The sequence below is a fragment of the Bos mutus genome, chromosome 14 (genome assembly GCF_027580195.1).
Source record: "Bos mutus isolate GX-2022 chromosome 14, NWIPB_WYAK_1.1, whole genome shotgun sequence".
NCBI lineage: Eukaryota > Metazoa > Chordata > Mammalia > Artiodactyla > Bovidae > Bos > Bos mutus.
The window spans coordinates 46,615,633-46,639,670 of NC_091630.1; the positions used below are offsets into that span (position 1 = coordinate 46,615,633).

The following is a 24,038-nucleotide window of genomic DNA, read 5'->3' on the forward strand; positions in this document are numbered from 1 at the left end:
TCTGTTGTGATCTCTCCATTTTCATTTCTAATTCTGTTGATTTGATTCTTCTCCCTTTTTTTCTTGATGAGTATGGGTAATGGTTTGCCTTATTTATTTATCTTTTCAAAGAACCAGCTTTTAGTTTTGTTGATTTTTGCTATAGTCTCCTTTGTTTCTCTTTCATTTATTTCTGCCCTATATTTATGATTTATTTCCTTCTACTAATCCTGGGGTTCTTCATTTCTTCTTTTTCTAGTTGCTTTAGGTGTAAAGTTAGGTTATTTATTTTATTTTTCTCTTGTTTCTGGAGGTAAGCTTGTATTGCTATGAAACTTCCCCTTAGCACTGTTTTTACTGAATCCCATAGGTTTTGGGTTGTCATGTTTTCATTTTCATTTGTTTCTATGCATATTTTGATTTTTTTTATTTCTTATGTGATTTGTTGGTTATTCAGAAGCGTGTTGTTTAGCCTCCATATGTTTGTATTTTTAATAGTTTTTTTCCCCTGTAGTTGACATCTAATCTTACTGCATTGTGATCAGAAAACATGCTTGAAATGATTTCAATTTTTTTTTTAATTTACCAAGGCTAGATTTATGTCCCAGGATGTGATCTAACCTGGAGAATGTTCCGTATGCACTTGAGAAAAAGGTGAAATTCATTGTGTTGGGGTGAAATGTCCTATAGATATCAATTAGGTCTAACTATTACATTGCATCATTTAAAATTTGTGTTTCCTTGCTAATTTTCTGTTTGGTTGATCTATCCACAGATGTTAGTAGGGTATTAAAGTCTCCCACTATTATTGTGTTACTGACAGCCTTCAGAATGGAAGAAAATAATAGCAAATGAAGCAACTGACAAAGAATTAATCTCTAAAATATATAAGCAGCTCATGCAGCTCAATTCCAGAAAAATAAATGACCCAATCAAAAAATGGACCAAAGAACTAAACAGACATTTCTCCAAAGAAGACATACAGATGGCTAACAAACACAGGAAAAGATGTTCAAAATCACTCATTATTAGAGAAATGCAAATCAAAACCACAGTGAGGTACCATCTCATGCCAGTCAGAATGGCTGCTATCAAAAAGTCTACAAACAACAAATGCTGGAGAGGGTGTGGAGAAAAGGGAATCCTCTTACAGTGTTGGTGGAAATGCAAGCTAGTACAGCTACTATGGAGAATAGTATGGAGATTCCTTTAAAAACTGAATATAGAACTGCCACATGACCCAGCAATCCCACTGCTGGGCAAACACACCAAGGAAACCAGAACTGAAAGAGACACATGTACTCCAATGTTCATCGCAGCATTGTTTACAGTAGCTAGGACATGGAACCAATCTAGATGTCCATTGGCAGATGAATGGATAAGAAAGCTGTGGTACATATACACAATGGAATATTACTCAGCTGTTAAAAAAAAAACACATTTGAGTCAGTTCTAATGAGGTGGATGAAACTGGAGCCTATTATACAAAGGGAAGTAAGTCAGAAAGAAAAACACCAATACAGTATATTAACATATATATATATGGAATTTAGAAAGATGGTAATGATGACCCTATGTGAGATAGCAAAAGAAACACAGACATAAAGAACAGACTTTTGGATTCTGTGGGAGAAGGTGAGGATGGGGTGATTTGAGAAAATAGCATTGAACCATGTATATTACCATATGTGAAATAGATTGCCAGTCCAGGTTCGATGTATGAGACAGGGCACTCAGGGCCGGTGCACTGGGACAACCCTGAGGGATGGGATGGAGAGGGAGGTGGGAGGTGGGTTGAGGATGGGGGACACACATACACCCATGGCTGATTCATGTCAGTGTATGGCAAAAACCACTACAATATTGTAATTAGCCTCCAATTAAAATAAATAAATAAATTTACCAAAAAAAAAGAGTCAGACATGACTGAAGTGACTTAGCATGCACACTCCTGTTTGAAGGACTTCCTAGATGGGGCTAGCGGTAAAGAACCTGCCTGCCAGTAGACATAAATGACATGGGTTCAATCCCTGGGTCAGGAAGATCCCCTAGAGGAAATGGCAAACCACCCTAGTATTCTTGCCTGGAGAATCCCCATGGACAGAGGAGCCTGGCAGTTATAGTCCACAGGGTTGCAAAGAGTTGGACGCGGCTGAAGCAACTTGGAACACAACACACACATACACTTCTGTTTGAGAACACACTCCCAAACTCCCCTACTTGTCTCTGGCTGCCCAGGGGCACCACCCAAGTCCTACCCTCCCTGGTAAGCGTTCTGTTCTCTAGACCTAATCTTCTTTCTGAAGACTAGAAAACTGACATCAACTAATTGAGCCAGTCACCCACCTGCCCTTGGCCCCTTCTCCCTACAAAACGAGGGGACTGTTAAATATCCTCTAATGTACCTTACGGAGAAAGCAATGGTACCACACTCCAGTACTCTTGCCTGGAAAATCCCATGGACGCAGGAGCCTGGTAGGCTGCAGCCCATGGGGTCGCTAAGAGTCAGACACGACAGAGCGACTTCACTTTCAGTTTTCACTTTCATGCATTGCAGAAGGAAATGGCAACCCACTCCAATGTTCTTGCCTGGAGAATCCCAGGGACGGGGGAGCCTGGTGGGCTGCCGTCTATGGGGTCGCATAGAGTCGGACACGACCGAAGAGACTTAGCAGCAGCAGCAGCAGCAGCAGCAATGTACCTTAATAAACAAGTTCCTCAGACTTTTCACTTATAGGCAAATCCTATAAAGGCAAACCCCGATCCCTCTGTATGCCTCACCACCGTGACTGGGCGACAGGAGGGGACTCTTGCCCTCCTTCACAAATCCACAAACTTCCAGTCACTTCCTCCCTCTAGAGTGATGAAGTCAACACTCCCCCCCTTACTTGTTCTTCTCCTCAGGAAGGAGGAGTGCTCATCTGTTTGAGGAGCCTGTTTCCCTGCTTGAGGAGATGGCAGGTCACTACTCATTGGTGGCAGGATGTCTAGCTCTCTTTGACCACGTGGGCTCAGGCAGTAGAAGCCCCCTCCTCCTCTGGGGTGAGCCAGCGCTTCCTACCTCTGAGCACAGACCACTGTGGGAGGACCCGCACCACCATTGTGTGTGTGGACTGCTTGCCATTCTGTGTCCCAGCTCCTCTCATCCTCCAGAAGCATCCTTGAATTGGCAGTGAGTGGACTGGACTGCTGCCCAGTCAATTTGGCTCTCTTTGCCAATACAAAGGTTTTTATTTGAGGTGGGAGGCAGGGGACACAATTTTAGCCTCAGGTCTAAGCCACATTCTCCAATTCCAATTTCCCAAGCCCCAAATTTTGTTTGCTACAGCTCTAACAGGATGGCACTCTGAAGCCCTATTTGGCTGGTTCTTCTCTCTCGAGGTGAGAACCTGGCAGGGAGGAGAGGTAATCTTGAGCTCTTATCTGCCTCTAACAGTCATTTCCAAACTACTTTCACACACATTCTTATCATTTCATTCTCAAAACTACCTCATAAGGCCACCAGGCAGGGGTTATTTGTTTTAATTTCCAGCCAAGAAAATGGAGATTTAGAAAACTCAAGTGACTCATCCATGGTCTAGTTAGTTAGTGATGGATGGGGACTAAGTTCATTCATCAGACAATGAGACTAGACTCTCCAAACCAGAGGTAAATGAACTTGCTGCTGCTGCTGCTGCTGCTGCTAAGTCACTTCAGTCGTGTCCAACTCTGTGCAACCCCATAGACGGCAGCCCACCAGGCTCCCCCATCCCTGGGATTCTCCAGGAAAGAACACTGGAGTGGGTTGCCATTTCTTTCTTCAATGCATGAAAGTGAAAAGTGAAAGTGAAGTCACTTAGTCGTGTCCGACTCTTAGCGACCCCATGGACTGCAGCCCACCAGGCTCCTCCATCTATGGGATTTTCCAGGCAAGAGTACTGGAGTGGGGTGTCACTGCCTTCTCCGAATGAACATTGTACAGCTTCAGAATTCTACACCAACTTTCTACCAGAAGAATAATTCACCCAGCAGTTACTACCTGTCCCTTGAACTGCTCTGGCAAGGAACTGTTACACACCCTTAAAAGTTCTAATCTTTACAGAGCATACAGGGTGTAAGTGAAAAAAATATCATGCAAACACCAATGCATCATAACGTCAGGGGCATGATTTAATTTCTAAGCTGCTGGGACGGGGGACCATGCAAATCACACAAAAAAACACATTGCAGATGTTTTATCTACGTAGATCTGAGTGAATATTATGGAACTGGATGCCCTGATGAAGTTGCATTACTGGGTTGCTTCTGTTGTTTTGAAGGACCGTATTGGTCAGGATATTGGATACCACTAGAGATAATGCGAGCCTTAAAGCCTGTCAAATCGAGGCAGGCTGTGCACCTGCATCCAGCCGTCTACCGCCACAGCCGTCCTGGCAGCTGCCAGCGTTCCCACCCTCCCCCACAGGACTGGGAGTACCCAGCCCCGGGCAGACCTTGCAAGCTTATGTACAAAGAGGAAACAAGGTGACACGCAGAAAACTGGAAAATCTTGGCAATCTCATCACTTCTGAGGCTAAACCAGCAAATTCTGAACTCTACCCAGTAAATTCATGAAATATTTTTGAATATGATACCAGGCACGTACTGGATGTAGAGGTGGAAACTTTCAAGAGGAGAATTGCCCCCACGATCCCCAAATCTCTAATTAGGATCTAAGGATGTTGAGCAGGACCAGAAAAAACAGATGACCGTGCCCTAGTATGCCTTGTCTCAGGAAGTGGTATGAGCTTAAAAAATTATTTGCACTTAACATTCCTTGATTTTATAGGCAGTTTTCCTGTTTCACTTCGTGTGTATGATGTGTTTGTGTGTCTGTGAGAAAGCAGAGGGAGCACTGAATATTTTGTGTGGCATATAGATCACTTTGTTCTGTGTTTCTGGATAAAGCAAGAGAAGTAACGAAGTCAATTTCATAGTTTACACCCAAGATATGGAAGGAATAGGAAAATTCTGGAATTCTGGGAGAATGAGAGCAACAAACTTAATCATATGCCTAGTCCATAGTAAGTTCTCACCATCTCCTTGCTGAGGGAGTGAACTTATTTACCTGGGTTCATTACAGAATTTACTGACTGAATATATGCTAAAATGACTACTGTTGCTTATTAGCAACAGGCAACTTGTGCTTATATGTGCAAGTATTATTAAGGAGATAAGAAAAAAAGAAAGAAACTAAACACCTATTGTTTCTTTTTATTCACCTTGGAACAGTCTTACAAAAGTACTACATAATATTAACTTGTTGTCATCAATGATACAAATAGTTAAGGGCACCCATTCTTTTAAGTAGCTTTCCTTCTTGAATGTGCAAGGAAAGTTTTTACAACACAGCAGTTCTTACATCAGACTCTCTCAGTGGAATGATTCAGTCCTCACCCTGGGAAGTCTAATCACAGGAAAGCTATTATGGAAGATGGAGAGGCAAAAACACAAATGCACAGGAGTGTGGTTTACAGGAACGATGTGGTAGACCAGCAATGTGAAAACAGTCTTGCTGAATACAAGCTGCTCCTTGATTCCTCTGATTCTTGCACCAAGAGAAGTTCAAGAAAAGACTGAAAGCAAATTCCTCAACATATGTGAGACCTCTTAACATTCTCCTTCCTACACATGAACAGGATAACTGGCACTTCATGTACTGCCTTTCTAATTGGATCTCAAGATATATATAATCTATTGATACATCACAATTCAGTGGGCCAGGGAAATGATGTCAGCAAAAATGGCAGATCAAGGAACTACAGAAATTCTCTCTTCATTTTCTCCATTAAAGCAACTAGAAAACTCACAAACAATTGTCAGGTTAAGTATTTTAAGAATTCTAGAAATTGATCAAAAGATCCCAGAAATCTGGGTAGTGGTTTTTCAAGGCAAACTGCTTAATCTTGGTAAGAACAATGTGCTTCGAGGCATTTTCATTTGCCCTGTGCTCACTGCTCCTCTCTAGCTCCACAGTAGCCTTGAAAACTGACAGCTCACAATCAGAGTAAAACTCAGCTGACTTGGATACATATACACTACCATATGTAAAATAGTCAGTGGGAATTTGCTGTATGCCTCAGGGAACTCAAATCTGGCTTCTGTGACAACCTAGAGGAGTGGGATGGTGTGGGAGGTGGGAGATTCAAGAAGGGGATATATATATACCTATGGCTGATTCATTGAGTCAACTCTTCGCATGAGGTGGCCAAAGTACTGGAGTTTCAGCTTTAGCATCATTCCCTCCAAAGAAATCCCAGGGCTGATCTCCTTCAGAGTGGACTGGTTGGATCTCCTTGCAGTCCAAGAGACTCTCAAGAGTCTTCTCCAACACCATAGTTCAAAGCATCAATTCTTCGGCGCTCAGCCTTCTTCACAGTCCAACTCTCACATCCATACATGACCACAGGAAAAACCATAGCCTTGACTAGATGAACCTTTGTTGGCAAAGTAATGTCTCTGCTTTTGAATATGCTATCTAGGTTGGTCATAACTTTCCTTCCAAGGTGTAAGCGTCTTTTAATTTCATGGCTGCAGTCACCATCTGTAGTGATTTTGGAGCCCAGAAAAATAAAGTCTGATGCTGTTTCCACTGTTTCCCCATCTATTTCCCATGAAGTGATGGGACCAGATGCCATGATCTTCGTTTTCTGAATGCTGAGCTTTAAGCCAACTTTTTCACTCTCCACTTTCACTTTCATCAAGAGGCTTTTGAGTTCCTCTTCACTTTCTGCCATAAGGGTGGTGTCATCTGCATATCTGAGGTTATTGATATTTCTCCAGGCAATCTTGATTCCAGCTTGTGTTTCTTCCAGTCCAGCGTTTCTCATGATGTACTCTGCATATAAGTTAAATAAACAGGGTGACTACGATTCATGGGGTCGCAAAGAGTCGGACACGACTGAGCGACTGATCTGATCTGATCTGATGGCTGATTCGTATGGATATATGGCAAAAAAACAACACAATATTGTAAAACAATTATCCTTCAGTTAAAAATAAATAATTTAAAAAAAAAAATCAGCAGACTGGCAGCTGCTGGAGGGAGAAAAATGAGGTGGGGCTCTGTTAACTTTCATTCCAAGAGAAATGTCGTTATCTGACCTGTTAGTTCCCTAGAAGACCCCACTTGAAGTGATGCCTTTATTTGACCTCACTCAGCTCAACCAGTGCAAAAAGTCTCTCCTCCAGGTGCATTCGTCAAAAATTACAGGCAGCTGCTCAACTCTGAAGCTGCCTAAGGTGGTGAATAAAGCTTGGGGAAAATAATAGGCTAACCAAAAATGTTAAAAGGAAAAGCTTGGGAAGGAGAATCTTTGTGGGCTTTGAAAAGCTCTGCCATGCTTCTGGGAATTAAGAAAGCCACAAACACAAGTAGCTCTGTGCACATTCCCAGAGCCGTGTACATGCTTAAGAAAGACCTGAATTTAGGGCCTAAATTCTGGATGATCTGGAGGTTCTGTGCAAATAGGAAGAGAAGGTTAAGGCAGAACCTGTCTGATTAAGGGCTGAAGGTTTGAAGCTGTACTTCAAAACACACAGAAAGCCCCTCAGCAAAGACTGGGAAATGTTTTGGTTCCAGGTATGTAAGGAAATCCCTATCTAATCAGCAGACCACTATGATAATCAAGTGGAAACCAAGTAGAAACACAAAAAAGAATGCCGGCTTCATGGGATTGCTGCCGAAAAGTTACTAAACAAACAAAACCAAAAATAAACAATAGAAAACCCTGGGGAGGAAGAAACTCTGATTTCCAGAATTGCCACATTACATTAAATGTCTGATTATCTAAAAAAAATCACGAGGCATGCAAAGAAACAATAAAGCATGGTCCATACATGGAAGGATATTTGTATTAGGGTTCTCCAGAGAAACAAAACCCAACAGGATACATACAACAGAAGATTTATTATAGGAATTGGCTCACAGGATTATGGAAGCTGAGAAGTCCCACACTTGCCCTGTACAAGCTGGAGAACCAGGAAACTAGGTAGTGTAATTCAGTCTGTCTCAAGGTCCAAGCTTCCCTCGTGGCTCAGATGGTAAAAGCATCTGTTTGCAATGCGGGAGACCTGGGTTTGATCCCTGGGTGGGGTAGATCCTCTGGAGAAGGAAATGGCAACCCACTCCAGTACTCTTGCCTGGAAAATTCCATGGATGGAGGAGCCTGGTGGGCTACAGTCCATGGGGTAGCAAAGAGTCGGACACGACTGAGCGACTTCACTTTCACTTTCACTTTCAAGGTCCAAGAACCAGGATGGCTGATGTCCAAGGGCAAGGAGAAGATGGATATCTCAACTCAAGAAGAAAGAGTGAACTTACCCTTCCTCCACCTTTTTGTTCTAATCAGACCCTTCAAGGGATTGGATAATGTCCATCTACATTAGTGAGGACCATCACATTTAGGTAGTCTACTGATTTAAGTATCAATCTCTTCTGGAGAGACCCAAACGGATGCATCCAGAAACACTGTTCTCCCAGCTATCTAGGAGATAGCTTAGCCCAAGCTGACATGTAAAATTATTCACCACCCCTGTAAATGCCTATACTAACAAAAAAAAAGACTTCAAATCAATAACCTAAACTTCCACATTTAGGAAACCAGAAGAAGAAAGAGTAAAGTAAACCAAATGCAAGCAGAAGGAAGAAAACAATGCTTACTGTGGAAATATAAAATATGAAAATAAAGAATAATCAACAAAACCAAAAGTTGGCTCTTTGAAAAGATCAGTGAAATCAAAACTTTAGTTAGACTGACTGAAAAGAAGAGACTGGACTCAAGTGACTAAAATCAAGAATTAAAGACGGGACACTATTACTGACTTTACAAAAATTAATGGGCTTCCCGGGTGGTGCGGTCGTAAAGAATCTGCCTGCCAAGACAGGAGATGCAAGAGATGTGGGTTCAATTCCTGGGTCAGGAAGATCCCCTGGAGGAGGAACTGGCAACTCACTCCAGTATTCTTGCCTGGAAAATTCCATGGACAAAGGAGCCTGGCAGGCTACAGTCCATGAGGTCACAAAGAGTTGGTCAGACACGGCTGTGCACATGTGTGCGTGTGCACACACACACACACATACAGTTACAAAAATAAAAAGGATTATAAGGAGATACTAAAAACGACTGTAAGCCATCAAATTAGATAACCTAAATTATATGTACACAAAGACACAAACTACAAAAACAGATTCAAGAAGAAATAAAATTTCTGAATAGACTTGTGACAAGAGATTAAATTAGTAATCACAAAATTACCCACAAAAAAAGCCTGTAAATTCTTCTCAACATTTAAAGAACATTCACACACTCTTTCAAAAAGCAGAAGTGGAGGGAACACTTCCTAACTTGTTCTGTGATGCCAGTATTACCCTAATACCAAGAACATAAAGATGTACCAAGAAAACAAAATCCGTATTTCACTGATATAGACACAGATATCCTGTTACAAGACAAATATCTTGTCTCTTGAGAAACCAAGAGTTGGACCATAAGGAAGGCTTAGTGCCAAAGAATTGATGCTTCTGAATTGTGGTGCTGAGGAAGACTCTTGAGAGCCCCTTGGACTTTAAGGAGATAAAACCAGTCAATCCTAAAGGAAATCAACCCTGGATATTCACTGGAAGGGCTGATACTAAAGCTGAAGCTCCAATACTTTGGCCACCTGAGGCTAGGAGCCAACTCATAGGAAAAAGACTCTGATGCAGGGAAAGACTGAAGGCAAAAGGAGAAGGGGGCAGCAGAGGATAAGATGGTTAGACAGCATCACCAATTCAACAGACATGAATCTGAGCAAAGTCCGGAAGACAGCGAAGGACAAGGAAGACTGGCATGCTGCAGTCTATGGGGTCATGAAGAGTCAGACAAGACTAGTGACTGAACAACAGCAACAAATAAAATACTAGCAAACCAAACCCAGCATTATATAAAAAGGAATTACATGTGATGATCAATTAGGATTTAATCCAGGAATGTAAAGTTGGTAGTTCAACATCCAAAAGCCAATTATTTCACCATATCAATTGAATAAAGTACAAAAAAGTCACTCACATGATTATCTCAATAGATGCATAAAAAGCGTTTTGCAAAATCCAATCCCTTTCATGGTAAAATATAGATGCCCATCAGCAGATGAATGGATAAGAAAGCTGTGGTACATATACACAATGGAGTATTACTCAGCCATTAAAAAGAATACATTTGAATCAGTTCTAATGAGATGGATGAAACTGGAATCTATTATACAGAGTGAAGTAAGCCAGAAAGAAAAACACCAATACAGTATACTAACGCATATATATGGAATTTAGAAAGATGGAAACAATAACCCTGTGTACGAGACAGCACAAGAGACACTGATGTATAGATCAGTCTTATGGACTCTGTGGGAGAGGGAGAGGGTGGGGAGATTTGGGAAAATAGCATTGAAACATGTATAATATCATGTATGAAACGAGTCGCCAGTCCAGGTTCGATGCACGGTACTGGATGCTTGGGGCTGGTGCACTGGGATGACCCAGAGGGAGGGGAGGGGAGGGAGGAGGGTGGAGGGTTCAGGATGGGGAACGCAGGTATACCTGTGGCGGATTCATTTCGATATTTGGCAAAACTAATACAATATTGTAAAGTTTAAAAATAAAATAAAATTTAAAAAAAAAATTGGGGATAGAATGATACATCCTCAATATGAAAAATGCATCTATAAAAAATCCACAACAAAGATCATACTTCTTGATGAAAGAATGAATGCTTTTCCCCTAAGATCAAGAATAAGAGAAGGATTTACACTGTTACTTCTTGTTTTCAACATTTTAACAAGGACAATTAGACCAAAAAGAAAATGCAAGAAAGCAAGAGAGAGGGAACGATGCAGGAAGGTGGGATGAGGGGGTAGAAGAAGAAAGAAAGAGGCATCCAAATTGGAAAGAAACAAGTAAAACTATCTCTACTTGAAGATGACAAACTTACATACAGAAAATCCTCAGCAATCTACTATAAAAGCACTGAAACTAATAAAAGAGTACAGAAAGGTTGCAGGGTACAAGAATAATGTGCGAAAATAGATTGTATTTATACACACTAGTAATGAACAGTCCAAAATGGAAATTAAGAAAACAATTCCATTTATTGTATACAATGGAATATCATTCAGACATAAAAAGGAATGAAACTGGGTCATTTGTAGAGATGTGCATGGACCTAGAGACTGTCAAACAGCATGAAGTGAGTCAGAAAGAGAAAAACAAATATTGGAAAATAACACATATACATGGAATCTAGAAAAACGGTATAGATGACCTTATCTGCAAGGCAGAAATACAGACACAAAGGTAGGAAACAAATGCATGGATAACAAGAGGGAAAGGAGTTGGGTAGGAGGAACGAGGAGACTGGGACTGACTCAGATACAGTGCGCTCCTGACAGGATCTATAGAACAGACAAGCGATGGGACCACATGCATGGTACAGGGAGCTTTACTTAAGCTCTGTGGCGGCCTGAATTGGAAGGAAGTCCAAAAAGGAAGGGGATATATGTCTATGTATGGCTGATTCATTTCTCTCTGTAGTAGAAGCCAACACAACATTTTAAAGCAACTACACTCCAAGAAAAAGTAATTAATAAAAAAATAAAATAAAAATATTTAGGACTAAATTTAACAAATGAAGTATAAAGGCTATACTCTGAAAACTACAAAGCACTGTTGAAAGATAGTAACAAATATCTAAATGAATGAATATCCTATGTTAATGGGTCAGAAGCTTTAAAACGAAGATGGCAATACTCTTCCCCAGTTAGTCTACAGGCTCAACGCCATTCCTATCAAAATTCCAGCTGGCTGTTTGAAAAGCCGACAGACTGATCATAAAATTCAGGTGGAAATTCAAGGGAGGCAGAATAACCAGAACAATCTTGAAAAACATCCCCAATTTCAAAACTTACTAGAAAGATAGACTTGTGTGCTGCAGTCCATGGGGTCGCAGAGTCAGACATGACTGAGCGACTGATTAGAAAGATGCAGTAATCAAGACTTTACGGTACTGGAATAAAAGTAGACATATAGATTAGTGGAACAGAATTGAGGGTCCATAAATATTGCCTTATTTGGTAAGAAATATTATTCCCATATTCCTCAATTCATTTTGGTCAAGGAGACCTTGACCAAATCTAAGTAGGAAAGAACAATCTTTTCAACAAATGGTGCTGGGAAAAGTAGATATTCACAGGCAAAAAAAAAGAAAAGAATTTGGATCTCTACCTCATACCATACACAAAAAGTAACTACAAATCAAGCACAGAGACAGATATAAACGCTGAAACTATAAAACTCTTATAAGAAAACAGAGGTAAATCTCTGTGACCATAGATTATACAGTGGTTTCTTAGACCTGACACCCAAAGCCTAAGCAATCAAAGAAAAAAAACAGACTTTGTCAAAATAAAAATTCTGTGCTTTAAAGGATACTACCAAATGAAAAGACAAACCCACAGGATGGAAGAACATATTTGCAAATCATATTATTTGATTAGGTTCTAGTAATCCTAATCTTTATTATAAATAAAGAATAGTTACAATTCAACCACAAAAAGACAAATAATCCAATTTAAAAATGGACAAATGGACATTTCTTCACAAAAGATATACAGATGGCCAACAAGCACATAAAAAGATGTTGAACATCGTTAGTCATCAGGAAAATGCAAATCAAAACCAAAATGACACATCACTTTACACTCACTGGAATGACTATAATCAGAAAAAAGCACAATAAAGAGTGTTGGTGAGGATGCAAAGAAATTGGAACCTTTCTACTTTGCTTCTGGAAATGTAAAATGGTACAGCCACTTTGGAAAACAACCTGATTCTCAAAAAGTTAAACAAAGTTACCATACAACCAGGCATTTCCACCGCTAGATATATACCCAAGAGGCTTGGAAACATGTTCACACAAACCTTGTACACAAATATTCATAGCATCATTATTCATAATAGCCAAAAAGTGGATACAACCCAAATGCCATCAATTGATGATTGGATAAACAAAATTTGGTATATATACACAACGGAATATTATCCATCCGTGTAAAATGAAGAACTAATATATGTTAAAATATGGATCAACCTTGAAAAATATTATACTTAGTGAAATAAACTAAGATGGAAAGGTCTATAGTTTACTATACAGATGGCTTATAGATGTAATTAGATGATTCCATTTATGTAATAATGTCCAGAATAGACAAATACACAGAGACTGAGAGATCAGCGGTTTCCGGGAGTTGTGGAAGGGAAGTTTCCAGGAGGTGAAGAGTGACTGCTAAATGTTACGGGGTTTCAGTTTGGGATGATAAAAATGTTTGGGAAATACATAATGGAAATGATTGCACAATGTTGTGAATATACTAAAAACCACTGAACTACATATTTGGAAAGGGTGAATTTTTATGGTACGAGATTTATATTTCTATTAGAGAAAGAGACTCAGTCGTTACATCCAACCAAACAATGTAAAGAAAACTTTGTAATTAAATTCACCATCTTTCAACCAAGTAGCATAATACTATTAAAAAAAAAAAAAAAAACATGAAAAGTCAGTGCATTGATACTTACAGTTACCTGGGGCAGTTTCCTTCCTGGCTAGATTCATTTTTCCACGACTTCTAAAATAAGGACTAAATTTCAAAGACTATGAGATTCACTATCCCTTTATAACACTCCCAATTTAGGAGTGCCTGATAGTACACATTATCTTGCTTACTAAATTCTTTAAGATTCAACAGTTTTTGGTTAAGAACATTATCTGCAGGGTAGGCCAGCAGACTAGACACAGAAGGAAGAGATGAAGTCCAAGTCTGAAGGCGGTCTCCTGGCAGAATCTCCTCTTCTTCTTCTAGGGAGGTCAGTCTTTTTCTATTAAGACAGTCAACTGATGAGATAAGGCCCACTCACATGATAGAGGATGATCTGTTTCACTTAGAGTCTATCTGTTTCAAAGTGAAGCTCATCCAAAAGAGAGAGAGGAATACCTTCACAAAAACATCTAGAACAACATTTGACCAAGTAACTGGGAACTGTGGCCTAGCCAAACTGACACACGAAATTAACCATCATGGGCATGAAATGGTAAATGCAGAGCTAGACTCCTAATCTAGAAGTCTGAGTTCACCTTCAACTATTTCTCAGCAAGGGACTTTGCCTCTCTTAAACTCAATATCTTTAATATAAAATGTAGAGGAATACTAGTGAGAAAATAAGGGCATTTGGGGACCAATCCGACCCACCCTACCTTTTTCCCCCATTAAACTATCTATCACATGCCAGTGAGTACCCTCTAACTAATATCAAGACATCAGGGGGCCTATCATTGATTTAAAATACACAATATTTGCTGTGTTCTAAACTGCTGTGGGATATGTTGAAAAAAAATCTGCTAATACCTCCAGGTAGCCTAAATTTCGAAGAATAGTTTACATGTATGTAGGCATATGTGCATGTATTTATGTATTCTGGTTGCAAGGCCAAGGCACAACTACAAAAATATAAGAAACAGATATTCAATTAAAAACTCAATAATAGATAAATGATAATTGAATATATGGTTCTTCCACATTGAATTCTGTGTCAGTGACACCCTCAAAGCTTGTGCAACATAGTGGTACTGTGTCTCTGCAAATCCTTTCCTCTCCACTAACCCCAAAAGAAAAAAAAAAATTAAAATACACTTTCATTTTTGCCTCCCTCCTGTGTACCACGGGACCCCAACTAAGAAGCTTCATCTAAATCCCTAACAGTGTCTCCCCTAAACTCCATATTACTAACTTGGCTCTCTACCTCATCAAAACATAATGAATCCATTTGCGGCTTATTCTTGCAATTTCTTGTTACCAGAGATGTAAACCTGGCATCTTATTATCAAGATTCAACTATTTCTAATAACCACTATGCTAGAAAACTTCATATTTATTAATGAGAATAAATGCTCAAACTCACCAGGTCCCTTTTTTCTTTTATTTTAGGTGGGCTCTTTTAAAAATCTTTATTGACTTTGTTACAATATTGCTTCTGCTTTATGTTTGGGGGGTGGGGGGAGCAGTTGGCCCCAAGGCACAGTGGGATCCTAGCTCTGACCAGAGATCGAACCCCACAGCCCCTGCTTTGGAAGGAAGTCTCAACCACAGGACCACCAGGAAAGTCCCTCATCAGGGCCCTTAACAGTCTTTGAAACACTTGGTCTTACACCTACTCAGTCCTTTATTCTATTCTCCAAAAGGTTACTCCTCACATTCCCCACCTCTGTTAACCTCAATACCTCATTCCTACTCACAGGGGCTAACCTCTTAACTTCCTATGAGAAACCATTCCTGATCTACAGTGGCATCCTACATTATTTAGTTTCAACTCATTTCAGGCAAAGAGGTGTATTTTATGCTCATCAAAGCTACCTTCCCATCTCCTTCCACCTCCTCTGGGGAACTCCTGTTTCTCATATTTTTAACATCTTTAATTTTTCCTCAAAACATAAGCATGCTTAAGCAATTCTAACCCTTAAAAGCAAACCAAAAAGAAACCAGTTTCCTACCAAGGAGTAATTTCAAAAACTTCCACTTAGGGCCAAAATTGAGTTCCAGTGATAAGACTCACCCTTCCATCTGGAGCAACCACAAAACAGGCAAAAGAGATGAAACAATGCTTCTCCAAACATTGGACAGGAGGCAGTAAAGGACAGTGGACCCTAAGAGATGGGAAACAAGGAAAGGCCTATAATCATTGCCGTTGCCCCAGATCTTGCCATCATAGATGTTTCCAAAGTGAGCAGCAGAAAGGGAGAACCCAGGCAGACCCCTGAGTGGAGAAGCCAGAGCCAAGATAGTGGGGAGAACGAGGCAGCTAGAATCCACCCAACAGAAGACCAGAGAGAAGGCAGGGGCCCAGAGGGTGAACTCCAGAGATCTGCAGGAGGTCCCCCTGGAGTTTTCAGTGGAGCAGCACAAGCACAGGAGGAAACTACCAGAGGTTGAAGGAACTCTCACCAAAAAAGATTAAAGGGAACAGAGTCAGGTAGGGATACAGGGCCAGGAATAACACATGCTCCAGCCAGACTGGAAAGCCTCCATTATGCACAGGGCTTCGGGCTGAGTGCTCAGAAGAGTCTTCCCTCAGTATGGGGAAGAATTAACTTAGAATGAGCACCGTTGATTCCTTCTACCGAGCCATCTGAATAGCAAGACTGAAAAGGATTACACTATTTCCAAGTAACTGCATCCCAGAACGAATATTGATAGTATTTATAAGAATACATAGAAATCCAGCACCAACAGGCAAAATTCACAATGTCTGCTGCCCTCCAAACAAAAGGCACCAAAGCATGCAAAGAAGCAGGAAAAAGCGACCCACAATTAAGAGAGAAAAAAAAAAAAAAAATGAAACTGATTCAGTCACAGAGCCAGTAGGCTAGCTGGGCTTGCTTTCTTTGTTTCCTTGGTGGTTGCACTCACTAAGGTGGACCTCCATCCTAATTTAAGTAGTGACCCACACCAGTCCCCCTCCTCACAGGGGACAATGATGTTCCCCCTTTCTGCAAAGGAACTCAACTCCTGGATGCTCTTGCCTGGAGGATCTGCCAGGAGCTCCAACTGCACTCAACATTCAGTTTCTGTTCTACTCCTGGTCCACAGGGGTATTTTTCTTGCTCTTGAACCTGGCTGCGCCTTTCGAGTTTCCTATTTTTACACTTTAACTCATTGCCATGTGCTTGGAGCACAAGGGCAGCTTCAAAACGTGACTTTACCATACCACCTCAACTGGAAGTCCCCACCCATTATTTCCTGAAACCCCTCCCTTGCTTTCAAAACCAGTAATCTTGGTTTTCCTCTCACCTCTCTGATGATGGCCTTACTTTCTCTGAATCCCCTGCTCTGCTCACCCATTAAATGTGTGGGCCTTTCAGGGCTCCATTCTCCCCTTACACTATGATAAAGGTTTAATGTGAGGCTTTATAGATCTATGACCCTCTGAAATTTTATAAAAATTCTGAATTTTTTTCAATCAGGAAAAAAAATTCTTGATACTATTTAAAGCCAGATTTCATTTTTATAAGGAGAAATTTCATTGCTGGGATGTTTATAATAAACATAATTCTTCAATTATTTAGAATTAACACTCAGATTGTGGCAACTACATTATGAGTAAACTGACATATAAGCTACATTCAAAAACAGAAAATAGTTTCCATAAATCCATTCAGGTAATCAGAAATGTAATTGGATCTCTGTAAGTACTGATAGTGGGGCAGAGCACACAGGAGTAAATTGAGTTGGTTAAGTGAAGGGCAAATAATGGTTTGAGTATGTCTTCCAGTAATTACGGGTGAAGATTAGATCGGGTTCCTGTGTTTTTCAATGTTTTCAATGATCAAATACTTAGGTACTGTCTGTTACAGACAGGGGGAATACCCAGATGAACAAGGCACAGTCTCTGTCATCACTGAGTTGACAATTTAGTCTTTTTGTTTTCTTATTAATTTTAATTCTGCTACTCTCCTCTCTAAAGGAAGTTGCCTAAATGTGGCAATTTAAGAAGAAATAGGGACAGAGTGATGAAACAGGCATGAAGATTCCTTATCTACTTCTGTTTCCAACATCCTCAAGGAGTTCGTCTTTGAAACTTAAAGAGGGCAGCGTTTTCCCCCTGCTAACTGGCTCATTATCCTTGCTAATTGGGCAGAGCAGCACAAATAATCCAAAGGACAAAACATTCAGGAAAAGTGCGCACATTGCCCCAAACACCTCCCTTTTCTCTGATCCCTATGGGAGCTCATTTTAGAATTGGAGGTGAGAGGGACTTAGGGCCAGGGAGACAAAGTTTGTATGTAAATAAGCCAGGCTCCCTTTTACAGAAGACTTTAAGGGACTGGTTGACAAAGTGCACAGGATCCCTGCTCTCTGACACCACGAAGTATCTATTACAGGACAACTTCCTCTGGCGCCAGGCGGCATTTAGTTTTCACTTGATGTTCAATAGGGGATGAGACGCTGAGGGGAAGGGGGTAGAGGGTAGAGGGCTGCTAACATGAGGGTGACACGGAGCAGGGCTCACAATTGAGAGAAGGGGGTAGGACAAAGATGAGTCCCTAGGAAAGAGAATGAAGACAGCAATGTAATAACTGACCTTGTACAATGTTCTGCACTTTCCAGGGAAGCTTACACATGGGTTTGCAGTTCCCCTCACCGCCACCTGGTTGGTGGGCTATACACAGAGAAAGAGCTCCAAGGCAGCCAGCAAGTGTCCCAAGGCCACTGAGGTGATAGGCAGAGATCTCCTAATGTCCACAGCAGAGGGGCCTCTTTCCAGTACATGCCACATGGCAGGATGTCATCTTCTTTTAGGTTAACTCCACAGTTAAATCCAAGGCTTGGGGCAACATACCAGAGACCCTCTACGTTTCAAGGGATGTTTTGGAAATGTAGCATTGTCACAGTTTCAAAGTATTGCCAATAAAAATCAACAGTAAAAGAAAAACTTCTTAGAGACTCAGCTTCTAAGAATGGAAGGCTGTCACAAAGAGTTTTTAAAAAATAAGACTTCTGTCAGACCCATGAATCACAGCGCAGACCAACTTGTGTCTCAGGATCCTCCAAATAAGTGAAGTCCAGGAATTCTGCAGACAAACCTCCAGGGGCCAAGCCATCGCCATGTGTTTCCTCCTGAGAGCTGGGCTGGCTGCTTAACTCTGCTAATGGAGAATTCAAAGTCGTTTGCAGGAATTTGTTGTTGTTGTTCAGTAGCCAAGTCCTGTCCTACTCTCAGCGACCCCATGGACTGTAGCCTACCAGGCTCCTCTGTCCATGGGATTATCCAGGCAAAAATACTGGAGTGGGTTGCCATTCTCTCCTCCAGAGGACACCTTCTCAACCCAGGGATGGAACCTGCCTCTCCTGCTTGGCAGGCAGGTTCTTTACAGCCAAGCCATCTGGAAAGTCCATCTGTAGGAGGCCCGCAGCTTTCTAGTCCTAACCTGGAGTTTGTAGAAATATTGGTTAGTGCCCACACGTATAGCTTTTAAAAAAATCTATTTCAAAGTCACCTGCATTTTAGTTATCAAGACAAATTACTGAGGACTTTTTTTTTTTTCTTCTGTCCTAAATGGCAGAGAAAATCAGGTCTCTGGGTCTGATCACATTCCCTATTTCCTTTTTCATTCTTAACTCCAGTTTTTCCACTTTCAGACTCCGAAAACCTGACCTGTCCAGGCCCAGCCTCTCTAAAGGGCTAAGGTCTCACGGAACTCCACAGAGGCAAAAATCTAGCAGCAAATCTTGGATAAATAACTGGCGGAGGACCGATTGCCTTAGGAACAACAGAAGACTCAACTCGCAGGCCCCACAGTTCCCACAGGCACCTGACCACGTGGCCGTCAGGGTCCAAGTGAGGAGCGTTCCTTTCCTTCGGGTCAGGGAGCGTGGGAACACGCTGGATGAGCCCAATCAGCTCCCCGGCTTCGCGAGACAAAGAAACATGGCAACACTATGCTCCCCACGTGACTGTCCCGCCCCACCGTGTAACCGTATACCACATGACCTGTGCTCCACGTGACTTGCACACTGCCAGACCCTGAGCCTCCCACGCGTGGACGTCGTACTTTGTATCCAGGGATGTTCTGAAAAGACCAAGGAACTGGGCATCCGGAGCCCTGGCATCCGCTGTCTGTGGGGTGACCCAAACTACCTGCGGAACAGATGCCTCCATGTAACTTTTCCCCGTGAGAAGCGCTGCGGAAATTCAAACCCACCAGAAGCCCAAAACCACCGGAAGCATTTCTCCCCGTGTTCTGGGGTTGGACCTATTAGATGGGGTAGGGTACACGTAGAGGGTGCAGGCGAGATGACAGAAGTTAGTGAGAGCAGACGTGCTTCCCGCATTATGGTGCTTTTTCCCACGAGAATGTGCCTTCCGAGTGGGCGGGAGTCGGGCTCACCAACACCTGCCACAGCAAACACTAGACACTCAATGCACAATTGCATCGTTAATCCCTGAATTATCCAAGAGAAATATAATGCGAGCCACATCTGTAAATCCCAATGTCTAGTAGCCACATTATAAAAATACAAAGCCATGGAAAATTATTGTTAATAATATACTTCCTTTAACCCAATATATCAAAACATTATCATTGTTTGACATATAGTTTTTAAAATATTAGATATTTTACATCTTTTCTTCACATTGTCTTCAATCTCCAGTGTGTATTTTACAATACTGGACATGACTAGCCACATTCCAAGTGCTCAGTTGCCTCATGTGGCTGGTGACATCAATAATATTAGCCAGTGTTGGTCTAGACTCTTATTTTTCTAGATCAAAGAAACAGGCAATTTGTTCAGCCAACAGGACAACCCAGAACATCAAGAGTATCTGGGGAGACACCACCAGGAAAATCATATGGGAAATGCATTCCCATTTCTTAAGCACCTACTTTGTACATGCTTTGACTTGGTGTCCAAGAGTATAGACACAGTCCCTACTCTCCCTAAACTCTCAACTATTTGATCTGCACAGCCTCAAACTTCTTCCTCCAGCACTTACTTTGGAGTAATGTGGCATTAAATGCCCTTGGTACCTACTTCGGGGGTGGAAAGGGTGGGTGTGTGGCATTAAATGGCCTTTCCTGTGGCCTGTGACCTCATTCTTTCTTTTTAGAAAACCAGAGTCTGCGAATTTTATATTTCAGCAAATTAAGCACTAAGTGTTACACTTAGTGTGTTGCTTCCCCACAATTTCATTTAACCCTTTCAGTAACTGATTTAGGAGTTTTATTTATATTTATTTATTTAGCAGTTTTCAAATAGGGCAAGGGAGACTGGGAGAATTGCTGTGGCTTTATGGGGAGAAAACGTGGGGAAAGAAAGTCTCTAATGTAGTCCCATCAGTTCCTCTCAGTGAGGTCTTTTCTGAGGCCTGGGGGAAATGTCAGGTAATAGGACCACGCACTTGAACCACAGAAGCCTGCAGTTAAAGAAAAGAAACCTCTGGTGCTGCCTGAAACCCAGAACAAGCCCTTGCTTACAAACCCTGGGTCAGTTCTGGACCCTGACACTTATTAGATGTGTGATGTTGGGCATCACACAATTCATAGTAATAAAAATAACTAGCATTTATTGATTTTTTTTCTCATGCATCAGGCTGTGGCCCAGGCAATTACTCATAGACTCCCCCTTCCTCACAACAAGATAGATATTTCATATTATATATCAGTAATCTGGGCCTTGAAAAAAAAATTGCCAAAGGTCATACAGTTAATAAGCAGGAGAGCTGGGATTATTAATGTTTTAACCATTATTAAATGTATTTAATGTTTGATAATGTAACTTTAACCCACCTCCCACTGCATACTTAAAAAAACATCTTAAAAGAATTTCAAAATCATCAATATATACCATAGAAACCTGTATATTTGTGTTACAAATCTCAAAGGTTATTAGCATGGGCAGATAGGAATTGTTTTCAGTGTGCTTGTTTTTAAAATACAAAAGTAAAGGTTTCATTTTTTTATTTGCAGTGTATGGGGACTTGCTGAAACAATCAAAACAACTGGTTTTTCAAAACAGATATTATATTAGCACTGTTCAGCTTATGAGGTTTTTGTAATCACTGAGAGAGAAGGAAAAGTAAAAGCATTTTGAAAGTATAATATCAGATGTCATTACAAACCTGTTAAAGCAAACTGCAGTTATATACTAACATGCAGTGTATATGAAGATACATTTCTTAATCTTCATTAGGAGTCTGCGACTTGAAAAAAAAAAAAAGAATGAAAGAATAAAAATATAATTAGAAAGAAATGGAGGGAAAGGGAAAATGAAAATAAAATAATGGGAAAATAGAGGAAATGGCTATATGTCTTGAAAGAGATCAGAGGGAGTAAGGGAAAAAGAAGGATGGGAAGGATGGAAGAAAAGAAAGTAGGAAGGAAGGGAAAAAAAAAAAACAGGAAAGAGCTAGTTTTAAAACAACAACAACAACAACATGAATAGTTGGGGTCAGGCAGTTTCTTCAAGAAAAAGAAACTGGCCATGACCTGCTTGGCGTTGAGGCTGGGTACAGTTTTTGTGACTGTTTAGAGAAAATCTAGCGGTCTCCCTGCCATTAATCTTTTCCAAAGAAAGACTTTGTTCTGCACCTGTATAAACAATCCCGTTTTTTAAAACCTATATGCCTGCCTCTAATGTATGAGGCTCTGTATTTATACTGATAGCTTCAGGTCATCAATAGGCGGTGCAAAAAGCGGCCTGAGATCTTCCCTTTACATCTTTTTGCTCCCCTTTCCCTGCCACCCTCCCTTCTCTCTCCTCTCCCCAACCGCCCCTCCTTCCCCTCCTTCTCCCAGCACCTAGAGTCAAGTTCAAGTTCAAGCAGCGGTCCAGGAAAGATTTCTAGCTCTGTCAAGTATTCCTTGACTTTTCCCAGCACCGAGAGAACTGAGAGCGAGCGTTTTACTCAACTGACCTCAGAGGAGACCCTCCCCCAGCTCTCGCCACCCCCACCCCCACCCCCACCCCCGCCACCACCACCCTCTCCCCAAAATGGCAAAATATATCGGGAGAAAACCTCTGCAAACGGGGCGAGCGGGAGAGGTTTGGCAAAACATCCCCACAGGGAGGCCTGGCCTGGGAGACGAAGGTGGAACGATGATGCCTGAGTGATGAAGTCAGCCCTGGCCAGCCACCTGTTGCGGCATTTCAGGCACCAAGCCCGGCGCATTTGTTCTGCTGGAGGAGTCGGCGGGGCGAGGCTGGCCTGCGCCTCTGCCCGCACCGTCCCGGGTCTACTGCCCATCTGTCTCCTTAAGCTTCTCTCAGCTTGGCTGTAGGCTTGTAGGGAAAGGACGGTAAATACCTAATTCGGGTGTGACTACTAAGTTTCCTCAGTGCAGAATGGCACGGCCAACCCAAACCCACTCACAGAATTTTAATTATTTTGCTGTTGTTTCAGTTTTAATTACTCAAGGGGTGCACCGGACGCCTAATCCAGTGCCTGACACTGCAGGCACTCAACAGCTGGCCATTGATGTCCACTCCCAAAATGAAGCACACAGTCCCAGACCACGTATTGCCAAGGCTCTCCCAGTTAGCAAACAAGGAGACCGCAGTTATGCCTTGTCTCCTTTGAGGGGCATACTTCTGGGTGCTGTTTTATCGTGGTTTCTTGTTTGTTTTGTTTTACTTTGGATGGTTGTGCTGACTTTGCATGCTGAATCCAGGAGCGTGCTCTTCAACACACCATCGAAAATAGTCATCGATTCCCTAGACTGTAACTCAGAGCGCGGGCAGGACCCCTCTAGCTTACCGCACTCTGGTGTTGAAAACAGAATTAACGCGTGGAACTCCCCAGATAGCAGAAAACAGACGCAGAGCATCCTGTGCTGTGCGACAGAAATACCGAGGGGCCTGGGATTCTACACACGGATTTTGAGTCCATATTCTGCTTACCAGCCCGTCGATATGGGGTCCTTTACTTAACATCCATCTCTGCGGCTTAGCTTCAAGTTCTGCAAAGTGGAGATAATAATATTTAAGTCACAGATGTTGGAAAAGGAAACGAACCACTGTAGATGAAAGTGCTTTGTAAATCAAACTGCGACGTTTAAGGAAAAGAGGGGAGGAAAATGAGAGGTAATTCGCCCATTGTTCGGTGTTGCTTGTTTAGCTCTTACGCTTTTGTCGGGCCGGGCTTGACTAGCAGTCATACATTATGAGTGATGAACTTGGAAAATACATTTCGGCTGACAAGAGGGGAAGGACGCAGAGGTCGAGATCCTGGGGTTTCCAAGTGTCCGGCGATCTTCGCCTCCGTTAAGATCAGTAGAGGGTGGAAGTGGGTACCTGGGTACGAACAAGGTCCCCTCCTTCACTCACCCAGGAGCACTCATCTCGCAGTGATGGGTCCCTCGAGCCCAGGGGTCCAGATCCGAGTTCAAGAGACTTCCCCTTCCCCGCCCCCACCGGCAGATTCTCGGCACTCTGAAAAGCGGTCCCCACCCATTCCA

General features: G+C 41.8%; 1 long non-coding RNA gene across 12 annotated transcripts in view; it reads right to left on the minus strand.

Moving 5' to 3' along the window:
- Positions 1 to 24,029, minus strand: part of LOC102267733 (uncharacterized) — a 75,447-nt gene extending 51,418 nt beyond the window's left edge. For 2 of the 12 annotated variants that reach the window (XR_011466767.1, XR_011466766.1), the window contains exons 1-5: positions 23,482 to 24,003; positions 21,704 to 21,784; positions 19,574 to 19,720; positions 18,164 to 19,010; positions 15,638 to 15,728 (exon numbers count right to left, since the gene is read on the minus strand). This is a non-coding gene — a long non-coding RNA (uncharacterized lncRNA). The other 10 variants (XR_011466768.1, XR_011466773.1, XR_315082.2 and 7 more) reach the window with 10 other exon arrangements.
- Positions 24,030 to 24,038: the final 9 nt, after the last annotated feature.